The following is a 15,323-nucleotide window of genomic DNA, read 5'->3' as shown; positions in this document are numbered from 1 at the left end:
ATCTACAATGGGATGACGCGGTATTTCCGCCCCGGCGAGGGCTCGAGCAAGTCTCTAAGCACGTCTACCACCACCAGCACCGCCGAGCGATGCGCATCCTTGTCTCCATTGCCATCTTTGAATTTTTTTCTAAACTTAGCATCGATCCGGTTGTAGCGCGTCCAGTCTCATGAGGTGTCAGTGCTAAGTGCCCTTTGTTGTGCCTGTCTTCGGGCTGCGCGGAGATTTCGCCATTCCAAATTAGGTACAGGACATGTAACGGGCACCGTGAAGGAGCGCGTGGCAAGTCGCTGGCACTCCGCAATACAAGATGGCAGATCTTCATAGTTGCCGCTTTCAATGGCGGCAGCAACAAGCTGACGAAATAAATCCCAGTTTTTCACCTGACAGGTTTTTACGTTTTTGGGGCTCGTAGTTGGATGTGTCACACTGATAGGCACGTGATCACTTCCCTCTGTGTCGGGTCAAGCCGTCCATAACCTAAATATTTCGGATGATACCAACGTCAGGTCGATGGTAGTGGGGCTGAGCCCTTTCCTACGAAAGGTGGAGGACCCATCATTTAAAGCTCGAAGTTGAATCTCTGCCATAGTAGCCTCTAGCTTTCGTCCTCTGGCATCCGGTCGTCTACCACCCCAAGCCTCGTTGTGCGTATTAAAATCTCCACAGATGATGATCTGACCGTGGCTTCTCTTTTTATTCTTTTCCAGCACTTTCGTCTTCCAGATTCCGTCTGATGTGATGTAAACTTGGAGAATCGTTGTTTCTTATCCTCTTATTCTAACAATCGCGCCTGAGTACTTCTCCATGCCCGAATTCAAGTCCGAAAGGTATATAGGGTTATGATATACATCATCACGAACAAGTATCGCCACTCGTGACCTATCATTTGGATCTAGAAGGGCACTGTGGTGGAACACGTATGGAGGAAGGCGCTCTTCTCCAGGTACGACATTCGTTTCCTGAAAAGTCGGGACGTCAAAACGTTCAGTTATTAAAGATTCACGCATCCCTGGTAGGCGCGTGCGCAGCCCATTTACATTCCAGTGAGGAATACAAGGAAACACTGGACTGCGCCTTTGTTGACGAGGGCTATTCTTTCGGCGAGTTATTGAATCTGTTTGTTTGATTAAGGTCTTCTGTCCACGGCGTCGCATATTTGTGTTACTTGGTCCCAGTTCAGACAATATTGCCAGGGATATGTTTGCAACTGTCTTGATAACAAAGACCCAGGCGGGTTTCGTTGCGATGTGTATTGTTGCTTTCTTTCCTTTCAGGGCTTCGTTTTGTTGTCTGACTTCTTGGAAGCGCCTGCAAGGAAGGCTGCTGCATCGGCGACATTGGCCTTTCGTCACTTGGAACATCATTCGGTGATACTTTGTTGATAACAATTTTTGTCTGACGGTCCTCAGTGACGACGGAAGCGTAGCTTTTGGCGCATGCATTATAGATCGTTGGCTCTGATTCGTCCTGCATTATGTTCTCAGTGGTGCTAGATTTTTGTTTCTTTTGAAGATCCAAGGCTGACTTCGCTTCGCGGAATCCCACTGAATTCTTCTTAGAGTAGACTATAATGTCACGCTCTTTAATCCATTTTGGACAGTCACGTGATGTGGCGTGGTACTTTTCACTGCAGTTGGCTCATTTTACTGTCGTGGACAGACATTCAGCACCCGTCCCGTTATGGTCTTGCCCACAACGGCAGCAGGCCTTTGGACGTTGGCAGGCGACTTTCTTGTGGCCAAATGTATTACAACTGTGACATTGCAACGGTCTGTCTGTGAACGGCGAGTCCGAATAACGCACGTGCCCTTGAAGCACGTGGCTTGGTAGGTTAGTACTGGTGAAGGCGATCTTCACGACGCGGGGGCGTCCAAGTCTCCGAACGTTGGCAATCTTGCAGCATGTGTCTTCAACGCCAAGATCTCGTGCAATTTCGACTTCGGTGATTTCAGCGCCGACGCCCTGGATGACACCATACAGAATGGGTCCTGACAGTGGTGAGTAGGCTCTCACTGGAACAGCGCAAAGCATTGCAGTGTTTCGAAGAGTTTTTCGCGGCCTGCCCGTTGCGAACATCAACAGCAATCAGGTTCAGTCGGTCGTTGGGGCGCACTTGGGTGATGCACTCTTGGCGGAGCTTCTCGAGAGCTTCGGAAACTTTCAGGCTGTTAAGCGCTGTAAGCCTGGTCTCCTCTTTTACAGGAACGAAGATAACGGTGAGGCTAGTGTTATGTTGCTTTTTTGGTAGTTGCGGAACGTCTGAAAACAAGTCGCTGTTCTTTGGACGACAGCGCTTCCTGCCGGATCTCCTTCATTCACCTCCGCAATCTTTGCTCTCCATGTTGCCGGTCTCTCAGCAGACAGATTGACTGCAATCCTGGGATTCATCGAGTTCGCTATTGTCCTGGCGTTGTGCTGCCGTGATGGATATGTCATTTTCGGAAAGAGACATACCAGCATGCGTCCCTTCTCTTGCTGTGCAGGGAGCTGTCCTAGCTCCTGCAGTCCAAGTAGACCCCAAAGTCCAAAGGACCGACGAAGTCGCGTAGAATAGCAAATTCTAGAGATAGAAGATCTATCGTTCCGACTCAGATCGGGCTACCGCTTCTTTTCTCGACGGGTTCGAAAACCATGTTTCGGGTCCTCGCCGCTGCAAAAGCTGTGCGTTGGCTACAGGCTCCCAAAGAAATGTTATGTGCTACCAGATCCTCGCGATCCAAATCTGCGACCGGGTACTCTATGGCTCTGTCGTCAAACTGCCAGTCTTTCTGAGTATAGAGGAAGATATGGTGTGGTTTATGTTGTGTGCCCTCCGCGCGCCCGGGTCGCCCCGCGCCAGTCTGGCTTCGGCCCGAGCTGAGACTGCGGCTGTTCTTTTTTCTTCCTTCAAAACCTCGAGTTGTGAGTTTGCGCTTGTCTCTTCTCTCTCCCCTGTTCCTTTCTTTTTGCGCACAATTTTAACCATGTTCAATCAATACCAACTTGCCCAACTAACCAGCTTATCCCAGGGGCCTAAAGGCAAAGGCGCAAAAGTTAGTCCTAGTGGTCAAACTTTGAAAGGACTGACGGGAGGAGAGCAAAAGTTGCCTTCATTCCCGTTGGCTTAATCCCAGCCTTGGCATCCTTTTTGTTGCTTTTTTGGGGGTCACTCAATACATCGGTTGTACTACGTGGTACATTCCAAGTCTGCCCAATTATTTGGGTAAGAAATTGTTTTGTTTGAAACTAAGGTGACCTAAAGCCCCAAAGAAAACCAAGGTACAGAAAAACGTCCTAAAAGGCCAAGCCAAGTTTGACGTTTCTCTTTGAAAGCGTGAGGTGAATCTTTCTTTGCGGTCCGGCGACATTGTAGGTTTCACTGTATACAAGAAATTTAGGCAGTGCAGTGCGACTGCTACACTGGGCTCTTTAAAGCGCACCACGCAGTGGTGATACACAGCCGTAAGCCGGTACGATTCTCATCTAGATCGAAACGGGCAGGGATGGTAATTGGGCCCAGGATCCCCTGGGTTCTGCAGCGCGATCTTTCACTCCAGGTGCTCCCAGCTGAGGTGTGCTAACCCACTCGGCTACGTATCGCCCGCCCCCTTTTTAGGGCGCAGCTCTTAGGTGCCCGCTTCTGGCTTGGTCGGAGACGGCGTCGGCGTAACCGCGCGTTTCATTACGGGACGTTTCCCATCATGACGTCACGAGGGAGGAGGACGATAAAAGTTTCTACGCTAGCGGGAAAAATTCCCCGCTGGATTTAGCTGGGAAAATTCCCTGCTAGATTTACCGGAACCACAGCGGAAAAAATTTCCCGCTAAATTTGGCGGAAAAAATTCCCCTCTCAATTTTGCAGAAAAAATTCACTTTTAAGTTTAGGGGAAATTTTCTCCGCTGAATTTAGCGGGCAGAAGTTTCCGCTAAATGAAAGGGGAGCAGGAGATGAGGAAGGGAGGCGAGGGGAGGAGGAGGGCCATATTCTCTCGTCCGTGCCCTCCCCTCCTCCTCCTCAAGAGCTGCGCTCTAATTCGGCATTACAGGAAGTTGTGAACGTCTCATTTCTTTGCGTTTTTTTCCTTGTGTTCTACGGAGTGCTATAAAATTCGGTCTATGTGCAGCCAATGGCTTTATGCGCGGCGGTGCGTAGATATTTGAAAACCCAAAATGATTGTCGCAACAATTCATATTTTTTAGTTTATGCGATTCAATATATTATTGTTATATTTTGTTTCTATTTCTTTCTTTGTAAACATTAATAAGGCTGCTTTTTTTGACAGCGCTTTTTGTTGAAAGGTGGCTGCTAATTATTTTGATCAACGTTCATTATCTCAAAATTAACGAACTTAAATTACCTTGCTAAAATCAAATTCTTATTAAATTGTTAGTATGTAGTATCAAGGCAAGTCGGGGCTGCGCAGTCGTGAAAAAGAATAAAAGTGAAAGTAAAGAGCTGTGTTCTGAAGCTATAAATGAAACCCGTGGTATAAAGTTCTATTCTTCCAAGTTTTATTGCTTGAGCTTTCATGTCGCCATAGAATAAATAATGAAATGAGTACAGTCAATCTTAATATCAAATTCGTCATCCTTACGTAAAACAGTTATATAGATAAAGCATTTTACCGCGCGCCTAGCTGGCCAACCGGGCAGCGCGGCCGTGGCCTAACGGTTATCATGCTTGCCTCCCACGCGAAGAGCCAGGGTTCAATTCTTGATGGTGACACGTCTTTTATTTATTTATGCAATTTAGTGTTCTGGTAAATTCGGGAACTCTGTTGTATGTTCGAGGTCAGAATGTCTACGCGCCGAATCTTCTAGGCCCATTGTTTCAGGAGTTCACGTGTGTATAAAAGGGGCTCAGCGAGGCGAGCCAAAGTCACTGTGGTATTATTCCAGCAGTTCTTCCGAAATAATTTGTAGCGCGTCAAACACCTCACGTACTAATAATAAGTTTAGGTGCATAAACTGAGCGCACTGGGCTTTCTCCGTACAAACACTGTAAATGCACGTGGCATAACAATAATTTCATCTACTCTTTGTGGGAGACGAGGGTGGAAGACGTCGAGGGTCGAGTGCACGTGACAGGTGGTCGGCCGAGGAGACACGAGCAGGCGCCGGACAGAGCGTGCAGCGCGAGGCTGAAACCGCTCAGGAACGATGGAGCCGTTTTGGCTGGTCTGGCCTATGGCGATTCTCGGAGCGGTCCACCAGCGAAGTTCGGACCAGGACTGGCGGGAACAGCGAGCCCTGGCCATTCCGGCCTGGGCCATGACGATCCCTGGGTGGTTCCGCGGCAAGACACGGGCAGCGAATAGGTTTATCGTACTCCCGAGTTGCCGTCCTCGAGAGCCGGCACTCAGGGCCCGCCGACCCTAGTTGCCGCCGGTCGCTCAGAGCTCACAGTCAGAGTCCGTGTCCAGGTCTGCGGATCGTCCTCCCCACACCAGCGCTACGCAGCCTAGCTGTCCTGGGCTATTCTAGCCCGAGTCTCGCTGCTGAACGACTCCGGGATCGTCATGTCCCATGCCGGAATGGCCAGGGCTCGCCGTTCCCGCGGTCTTGGTGCTAACCTCGCTGGTGGACCGCTCCGGGGATCGCCATGGGCCAGACCAGCAAGGCCGGCACCATCGTTGCTGGCCGGCCCCAGCATCGCGCAGCACGCTCTGTCTGGCGCCATCTCGTGTGTCTTCGGCCGCCCGCCTGTCACGTGTCCTCCACCCCATCGTCTTCCACCCTGTTCTCCTGCATCTTAGAGCAGCTCTTGTGACAAGAGGAGTCTTGAGTAGCCTTAGCCAATCGTGCTTGGTAATAACTAAAGCTAGGAATACCGGGCCAAAATATTATTTAGATTGAAACAAAATTGGATAAAAGAATACGGATCCCCAGGTGGCGGGTTCGAGTCCCGACCGAGGTGCCCGCAATATGACGGAGGCTTATTGCGGAGAAGGCGCCGTGTAACCGAGCTTTTGGTTGCACGTCAAAAGATCCCCAGGTGGTCTAAATTAATCCTCAGTCCTCCGCTGGGGCGTGCCAGATGCCCTCGTAGGTGTGGCACGTAAAACCCCCAAATTTGACTTTTTTTTGGATAAAAGAAGGCAAACAATCAGGACACCTTTTAAGAGAACCTTCGATTTCGTGAATATGCTGAAATTGATTTTTATTCACGTTAAAATATGTCATCGGCTTTCTCCGTAAAACAGATGTTTGGAGTCGGAGAACGGTCGCTCCACTTCTACAGGGACCTGAGATCTCAAAAACCTGATTGTTCGTTTTCCATCCAAGTCATAAGCGCCCTTTGAATATCTCCGGGAACACACAGGATGTCGGGGTATTTCTAATGCAACTTACGAAGTTTGTTTTTTGCAGAACAGTCTAACTCCTCTGCCACATAGTCGAAGATTTCAACCTCTGTCCCTGCATCAAGCGCGGCAGTTGCAAACCTTGCAGTTGCGTTTGGAATAAATCTGTACTTCTGGATACAGTATAGCTCACTGGCAAGCGTGTCTCTCGCAATAATTTCTTAGAAAAGTTTTGGGGCAGCAATTGTAGCCTTTAATTTCTTCACAAATTGTGTCACCTTGCCGTGAAACAATGCCACGTTCGCTCCTAGCCGACACCAAAGTATTGTCAACGGTGGAAGGCCACATTGTGTGTAAACGGGATATTTATTGCAGGCTCGGGATAATCTGTCATTACCCAAAATGCTCAACATAATTTTGAGAAAATTCGAAACATTAAAGTAGATAAAAACCAGATGGAAATCGCTTGGTAAATGTCTGCTTGTAGCTAAAATTCTTATTGGGACATTTGTCGAAATCGGGGCATGTCCCGAAAATTCTAGTTCCACTAAAGCATTATTTAAAACTAGCTATAAAAGGCGCCAAACACTGGGACGCAAGTAAGTCATTATACGGTGTATAAAAAATGCAAAGCGCATTATTCCTATTAAGGCACTTTCTAGGATCGGATCTAATGTTCTTGTGTAAACATAAAAAGCAATTATTATATACAGTAATCCAGGTTTGCACCGTAAAGCATTGCCTATTATTCTTAAAAAAAAAAGTTGGAAAAGAACGTCTTTTTTATAATATAGCATGAAAAACTAAAAAGACAGCTCTAAGAGATATTTTTTTATGTGTCATATATAAGCCTGACGATTTTAAGTATCTAACATGGCCTCAGACATCTGAAACAGGCCCAGCAATTACAATAGTACCGACGGAGGTGCTTCTTCATAAATCATTATTAGGGTTTCAACTGGTTTTATCCAAATGTCACGAGAACCGAAAAGCTCTGAATTGATGAAGCCCTGAATACAAAAAAGCTTAGACTTGCGGAAAGATGAGCTTCGCCTACAAGTTTATTTCGTTTTTAACGAGAACACAGTCGACGATGACCTGTCCGCGGTCTGCCTCTTCCTTGGGAACCAACCACCTTACCTTGCCTCCTTCACTCATTGAGACCGGGGCGTTTTTTAAGTATTCGGGACACGTGTATAATTCCTGTAGGTTGGAGATTCCCATGCCCGTACCCTCTTTTCTTCGAAACAAACCCGCATAAACACCATTTCTTTTTCTACAAAAAAAAAAAAAAAGAAAAGGAAAGAAAAAAAGGAAAGGAATTTGAAAAAAAAAATAATACCGAAATCACGAGACCTTACTCAAAACTAAAATATTGTACCTAGCGTAACGGCGCGAATTATATAACAGCGTTAAAAATGGCTGTTTGAGAAAAACTTTCCACATGACACTCATAATCTTTTAGCCAGGAGATGTAAAATGCCGTTAGTATATGTACTGCCGAAATTGTTGGATAGCGTTCTCCGCTACCCCAGAACATTCTACAGCGAAGGCTGGTCACAGAGAAGTTTTAATATTCAGAGAAGTTTTAGTGAATAATTCAATCAATTCGTTTTTTTATACTTTTTTTTTGTGTGAAGACTTTTCTTGGCGTTTATATAATAGCAGTTTTCTCACCCCTCCCGCAATCTTAAAGCACTTGAAGTGAATACAAAGTGAATTTCCTTCCGGTTTTCTTCAAAAGGTCTCCGACTCCGGGAAGTGCACTATGCGCAAGCATCCGGGAGCCAGCTGTTTTTGATTTTGCAGTTGTTGATATTTTACGTACAGGTTGCCTTACCAGCAACTGAAAATGATTTTAATAAAAGATCACGACAGTCGATCAGATAACCTGGTCGACTGTTACGGACGGGAAAGTTATGAGTGTAATATATGCCAAATATAGTCGGTGACGGTTGATGATCATTATTAAGTTTTTAATGGCGCAAAAAGCATCTTAGGCCAAGCAGTGGCGAGAAACTAATTAAAAGAGTCCATTGTAAAAGAAACGAATTGCTATGCAAACGATTTATAAATGGGGCGGGTAGGCAGTGCTTTTAAGACAATCTAAAATGTGACCAAAACTAACTAAACTTTTATCTCCCAGGAGGAGGGATAGATGAATTGGAAGATATATGGACACAGTGCAACACACTTAGAAAGCATTTGTTGCTTTAAGCTTTTCTACAATGAAGACAGTGCAACACACTAAGAAAACATTTGTTGCTTTAAGCTTTATTGCATATCAATTTACTCGCTTAACCTTTGCGTGACAAATAGTAACACGTTCAGTTATTCAACGCAAAGCTATCAGAACCTTACTTGCACTTCACTTTCTTTTCAGGGCCAGCGGCTTCTAGCACCTGCGCAGACCCGGCAGAAACAGCAGAGTCCACCCTTGAGGGCATTTACAGTGATACTGAGCAGCCTCTGTCACCTGTTGTACTAGCAACAGCAACTCAAAGTGTCCAAAGTTGCCCCCAGGAATTACAAAGCCTCGGCTGTAGCAACAGTGCCACGCACCCGGAGCCTCAGGGAGAAAGGGCGGAGGCCAGAGACGAGCTCCCTGCACCTAGAATCCGGGCAGCTTGCAGTAAGTGTTACACACCGCGCAACGTCGAACATTTCATAACAACATGCATTATCCAGGAAAAAGGAGGACCCATGCCGCAGATGCAAACGTGGACTATGAGTTCCTGGAGAAAAGGTGGCGCCACGAGAGAGAGCTCAAGGACAAGGAGGCTGAAGTGGAGCTACAACACATAGCCTTGCAAAGGGCACAGCTAGACGCCAACGAGAGGCGCTCTGAAAAAATTTACGAGCTAAAACGGCTAAGATTAGAAAAAGAGTTGAAGCTCCTTGAAAGGGAACTCGAGCTCCGGTCAGAAGAGCTTCAACGTAAAGACAAGCAAAATCGCCTATTGAACGCGAATCAGCAGGCTTTGCTTAGTGTGCTGCAGGCGCTGACAACCAAAGTCTGCAACTGTAAGAAACAAAATGAAGAAAACTGAGGTAATTGATAATAATCCCTGGAGCAGGGGAACAAAGGACAAACATAATTCTCGAAACACAGCTAGGCGACTGGTGCGCAGCTGAGAAAATACTGAAAAAATTGTAAGGGTGCAGGCGAGCTGGTGGAAGTTAACCATAGTTTTTTTTAACCCGAGACTGGGGTATTTCGGAAAAGGGGACGAGAAGAAAAGAGGCCACAAGGAGGCGACGTCTCAAACACAGCTAAGGATTTTATTCCATCGTATGCACTTTTATACACACCACGTCCGCACACCACCAACCAAGTCGACCAATGACAACATAACACCCGGAATACACTAAGCCAAACATAGGCCCAAAACATTACAAAAGAAAAATCTTTCAGCCAGACAAAAGGACAAGATAAGCCTCCGACTACACAAAGTCAACAAACCTTTTAACGGTTCTTTGTTGACTTTGTGTAGTCGGAGGCTTATCTTGTCCTTTTGTCTGGCTGAAAGATTTTTCTTTTGTAATGTTTTGGGCCTATGTTTGGCTTAGTGTATTCCGGGTGTTATGTTGTCATTGGTCGACTTGGTTGGTGGTGTGCGGACGTGGTGTGTATAAAAGTGCATACGATGGGATAAAATCCTTAGCTGTGTTTGAGACGTCGCCTCCTTGTGGCCTCTTTTCTTCTCGTCCCCTTTTCCGAAATACCCCAGTCTCGGGTTAAACAAAACTATGAGAAAATACTGACGTCTAGCTCCAGGTTAGCTTGGTTTGTAGAGCACTTTGCTGCAGATTAAAAGGTCCACGGTTCGAAACCAGGGCCAGGCGGACGCCTTCAGCCACGCACCAGTCATCTAGTTGTGTTTGGAGTACTGTTTGTCCTTTGTCTCCCCTCCAGGAACTACCATCAGTTACTCCTATCCAGCTCTGAAGTGACCAAAGTCTAATGAATGATCGGTTTCAAGTAATCAAAAAGGCAGGGTGGATTCACACATAAAATACGAAGAGACCTGGTTACCATACATACAGGCATGGCAGTTCGTGAGGAGGACCGGGCCACTCTGTACATTCGAGGCACTGCTTGTAGCAGTATTTTCTGATTTTTTTTGAAATCTAGGAAAGCAAACTCAGAAATAACTTTTCCGAAACCCCATTCGACAGCCTGGCGAACGGTACTCATGGCTGCATTGAAGTCCTCCTGCTCTTTTGTTAGTTTTGCACCTCCGTAGGGCTTCAGGAGGAGCGGGCGAAGGGGATATGCCGGATCTCCATAAAGCACAAACTGGTGGTCTCCGTTCAGGTCCTCCAGCTTTTCATAAAGATGGCTGTCTCGAAGGATCCCTGTATGTCAAGCATGTGAACAATACAACACAAACTGCAGCCGTGAAAGAACAACATTCATCTGTGCTGCCATTAACTGGAACAAATGAGCCAACAAATTGATGTAGTGAGCACGCTAACATAATAAACTTCTTAACTTTTCCAGGGATGCTTGCCTGATATGGTGTTCGTAACAGCAGCTTGACATAATAACTTCCCACCAACTAGAATCGACACTCTTTTGGCAACAGCCACCTGTTCTTTTCAGTGGTTTGACATTTCGCACACCAAGTGTAGTAAATACCCAAAGCGCATTGAATGCAAGTGTCGCTAACAAGTAATAAGTGAAGGCACCTTGCTGGGCGTCGCATGAATGGTTAAAATCACAGCCGCTATCCGCAGTGATTCTACCTTTGTTTGCGATGTCTTTTAAAAAAATGACATGAACATGATCGAAACTGGAGAAGTACAGAAAAGTCTAGAACTTGCCAGTATCGTGCCTGTTTCCTGGGTATGGGCCGTCCAGTTCGGAGATTAGGCCATTCGGGCACATCAGCGCCTGGTACTTGAGTGCATGCACCCTCTTGTGTCCAGAGAAGAACTGTCGCTGGTCCTCTGAAGGCCTGCAGACCGGCCTTGCCGTGCTGTCTATGAAAGCCCAGCAATTTGTGAGTGGGGCTCCTTTGCAATGGACTGCCTGCAAACAGAACAACATACTGCAGTTGCGAAGCATTTCATAAGGGGCTTCATCACGCATAACAACGAAAACTATGCGCTGTTTATATTATAACTATGCAGTAAATCGAGACCAGAGCTAGACGCAACACAAGCGCTTCATGATTCGAGCACGGTTGTTACTGATATTTAGGTTACGTGGTTATGCGAAGCACTATGTTAGAGCAATTATTTTTTGCCTAAACCAAAGGATGCTACTGCAGTCGTCAGTGTCAAGCTTACCTCGCTCATCTTCAGGTTCGCGAGGGTCAACCAGTTGTGAACAGTCAGGTCGTCCAGAAGGAAGCCGAAGTTTCTCTCAATGGGGAACATCACCTTGTTTGTGATGGTGGATATCACTGAGTAATGCCTTCCGAAGTACTCTTGGAGATCGCACAAACGGTTTGGGTACGCGAACCTTTGCAGGCACATGCTCAGAGCTTCTCGGGCTGATACGCGCACGCTCTGGGCGCTTGCCACGCTCTCAGGCATATCTAGAGCCCTCACCAGCGTCGGAAAATCCGACTTCTCGAAGCGGAACCGCCTTCGAAAAGTCTGCTCTGAAAGAGCATCGATATTCAGAAGCCCCCTCCGTGACACGTACAGCCTCCGCTTTGGCTCCCGTTTTCGAAGGGTGAGCCCCAGCTGAGCTCCGACAAATAGTATGAATCGGGCAAAACGCTGGAGCGAACCATAGTTCAAACTGCTAATTGCAGAGGCCTCAAAAAAAAAAAAAAAAAAGAAATGCAAAACATATACACAACAGGTACACGGAAACACGCATTTCCGTAACAAAGCGAGGGGTATCGGGGCTTTGGATTGGCTTGACTGAATACCCGCCTTGGATTGTTAAAAGCAGTTTATAGGAGCACATCTAGATGGCGCTACAAGTCTTTACGTATGCGTTCTTCTTCCGCTTTACTAAAAGTGCGTATTCGACGCGCTCCGTAACGTTCCGTCGACGCAACGTTAACGCTAACGTAGGGGGTTTGCGTTTGCCCCTATACGTATTACTAAAACTCTCTATTTTTTTACACTCCCCAAGCGTTTTCTGAGCTGATGAACTGTGCTTTTCATGTCCCACAACATGCCTTACATTTTTACAGAGGCGATCAATGGCCGACGAACGGGATCTCGCGTCATTAATCGCCAGTTGAAGCATATGCGCGAAGCACGCTCTTTCAGTCCACGGAAGTCTTCTTACCGGAGCATGGATGTTGCGCCTGTTATACGTTACGATGAACTTCGCACATTCATCGAGTTTTCGTAATAATAATTCGCGGTACAAATAAGCGAAAGCTTCTGTCAAGTCAATGTAAACCCCAAAGACAAGTTTCTTATCCTCTAAATTACGTAAGATAAATTCCTTTTCTTCAAGTAAGGCAAGTTCCTTAGAACGACATTTTTGAAATCCGCATTGCGACCTTGGAATGAGTTGATACTTGTCGAACAATTCTGACGATCTTACATGAATAAGTTTTGCAAGCCCTTTTGAAAGCACGAGAAATATTGAAAAAGGTTTATAGTTATTAATGTCATTCTTATCACCGTTCTTATGCAGTACAGAAACTTTGGCAATCAGACTACGTTTTGAGTTAAACGATGCACGACTTAGTCTAACACATATTTTACGGGTTTCATTTGGATATCATCCACATCCCTTCCGTATACAATATTCAAGTTCATTAATGTATTAAAGACCTCGAAATCGCTAACGGGATCCAAGAATATTGAATTTAAGTTCCTATATTTAATATACCCGCAAGATTTATCATCGTAAGCTAGAAAAACTAGATTTACAAAGTAAGCATTAAATATATTAGCTAAACCAGTATCTTTAACTTCTCTGTTAAAACGCAATTTATATATGCTGACATGGTTTTCATTATTATGTCTAATTGAATTAACTTTTTACAAATAACATCACTACGTCCAGTTGAAAATCTAAAACTTGTGATAATACCGTTGCCTAGCAGTTCTTAGTTCCTCCATTAACTGGTTGCGATTAGATTTAAACATTGTGAAATCATCTTGATCTCGTGATTGAAGTTTTTGAAATAACTTGTTCTTTTCATTGTTTTCTATTAAAAATTTTGGAAAATCTATGGTTTTCGGATTCGATGTGATTTTTAGTTCTTTTGCAAGGAAAATGTTTTATATAGAGGCATTTAAAACTTTCTAGGAACGTACCGTAAGCTACATCAGGGTGTGTTGAGGCAAGCACATTGTTCTAGTTGGCATGGTCAATATCATTTTGAAACACGTCCAGAATATAAGGCGTGATATGTTGAAAGTGTCTAAATGACTGACTTTTTTTTGTGGAAAGAACCATCTTTACTCATAGGAATATAGGAATGTGGTCGCTTATATGGGTACTTAGAATACCACCTTTCAGACATGTGTAATCAATGTTTGTAACAGTTTCCGTCTGAACTGTAATTGTTGTTGGTCAAGTTACTATGTTAGCGTATCCGTACGTTTTAAGTAATCTTTCAAATTCAGTTCTATTCGTATTATCAAGTAGCATATTGATATTAAAATCTCCAGTGGTTACGTTCAAGTTATTATCACTAACGAATCCTAAAAGCCCCTCAAAACATGCAAGGAAATTGTTAATATTGCCATTCGTTGCGGGGTAAACCACAGATGTAAGTATATTTTCTGCCACCAGAAAATTCATAATCCTTTGTCATAGTACAGAAGGTAGATAATAATTCGCTTTTAACGCTTTCTTTAATCAGCAAACATGCACCTCTACCACAATTATAAACACGATTTAAACAGCAGTGGTTACAATATGGCAGACTAAAAACATCTTACTCAGAATACCATGTCTCGGCAAATATAATCATATTGAATTTAGCTGAAAATAGGGCTCAAAAGACACTCGAGATCTATTGCTTTATTTTTAGCAGCCTTACATTTGAATGAAAAGCTTTCAGTGAAGACTCAAAACTGAGTTCAAGATACGATGAAAAATCTGCGAGAAATACGTTCGGTGAATCATTTATGAATTGTGAAGGCCCTAGTATCTAAGCGATATAAACTTCGAGCTACGAAGAAATCGCTTGCAGATAATCTTCGCTTCTTATCACGTAGGCGTCATCAACATATTTGCGCCTGGCAAAGACTTGCCGTTCCTGAGCCACACGTACAAGAAACCTTTCCCTTCGTTTATTCTTTGGCGACTTTCGACAGAAAATCAGCTTGTGTGTTCTTTGTCATGGTTGCTTGGCCTGCTTCAACCTTTCGTTGCATTGACATTAAATGCTTAATATTTCTATGTTCTTTTAATTTCTTCGAGACTTTGTCTCGCAATATATTCATTCCTTATCAGGCTCTTGTAAGTTGCATTTGATAAAAAATAGCAAACTTTATTGGGACTTGTACCGCTTGTAAAATATCCGCATAAGTTTGATATACTTGGAAATTACGAAACATTCATGTATTTAAAATGTCGCAGGTCGGAATAAGCGCGTGTCGACGTAAACGTCAGGCGAAACCTGCCTCTTCTGTTTATGTAAATTTAAGCGTTCAACAAACGGCGCCATTGTTTTTATAGGAGCAGGTTGGAGAAGAAAAATTAAGATAGCATAAATCTTTATTTAAATCATAAATTAAAAGGCAGCAGTTTTACCATGATGATATAAACCAAACCTTAATCACAAAGATAATTCCACAATGTACTTTTGAGTTTTTTATGCTTCCTGCCTATGACCACTAGATTATATGTATACCAAATGATTATGAAGGAAGAAATATTTATGTAAGGTTGAACACGAACAAAAGGGACTGCACTCAAAAGCAATCGGAGCATTGAGATTTCTATGTACTTTCATCTTCATTCGTCAGTGACGTGATGCAAATCAGAACATGAAAAAGAAAGCCCATAGAATTTTTTTTTAACTGACTAAAGTAATCATGCTGCTATGGTTCTTATTTGGCATGTTTACATCTCAAAAGTTTTGTTAATTAAACTGGCATTAA

Source organism: Ixodes scapularis, unplaced genomic scaffold, assembly GCF_016920785.2.
Source record: "Ixodes scapularis isolate PalLabHiFi unplaced genomic scaffold, ASM1692078v2 PGA_scaffold11__112_contigs__length_91849675, whole genome shotgun sequence".
Classification (NCBI taxonomy): Eukaryota; Metazoa; Arthropoda; class Arachnida; order Ixodida; family Ixodidae; genus Ixodes; species Ixodes scapularis.
Note: the sequence above shows the minus strand (reverse complement) of the source record.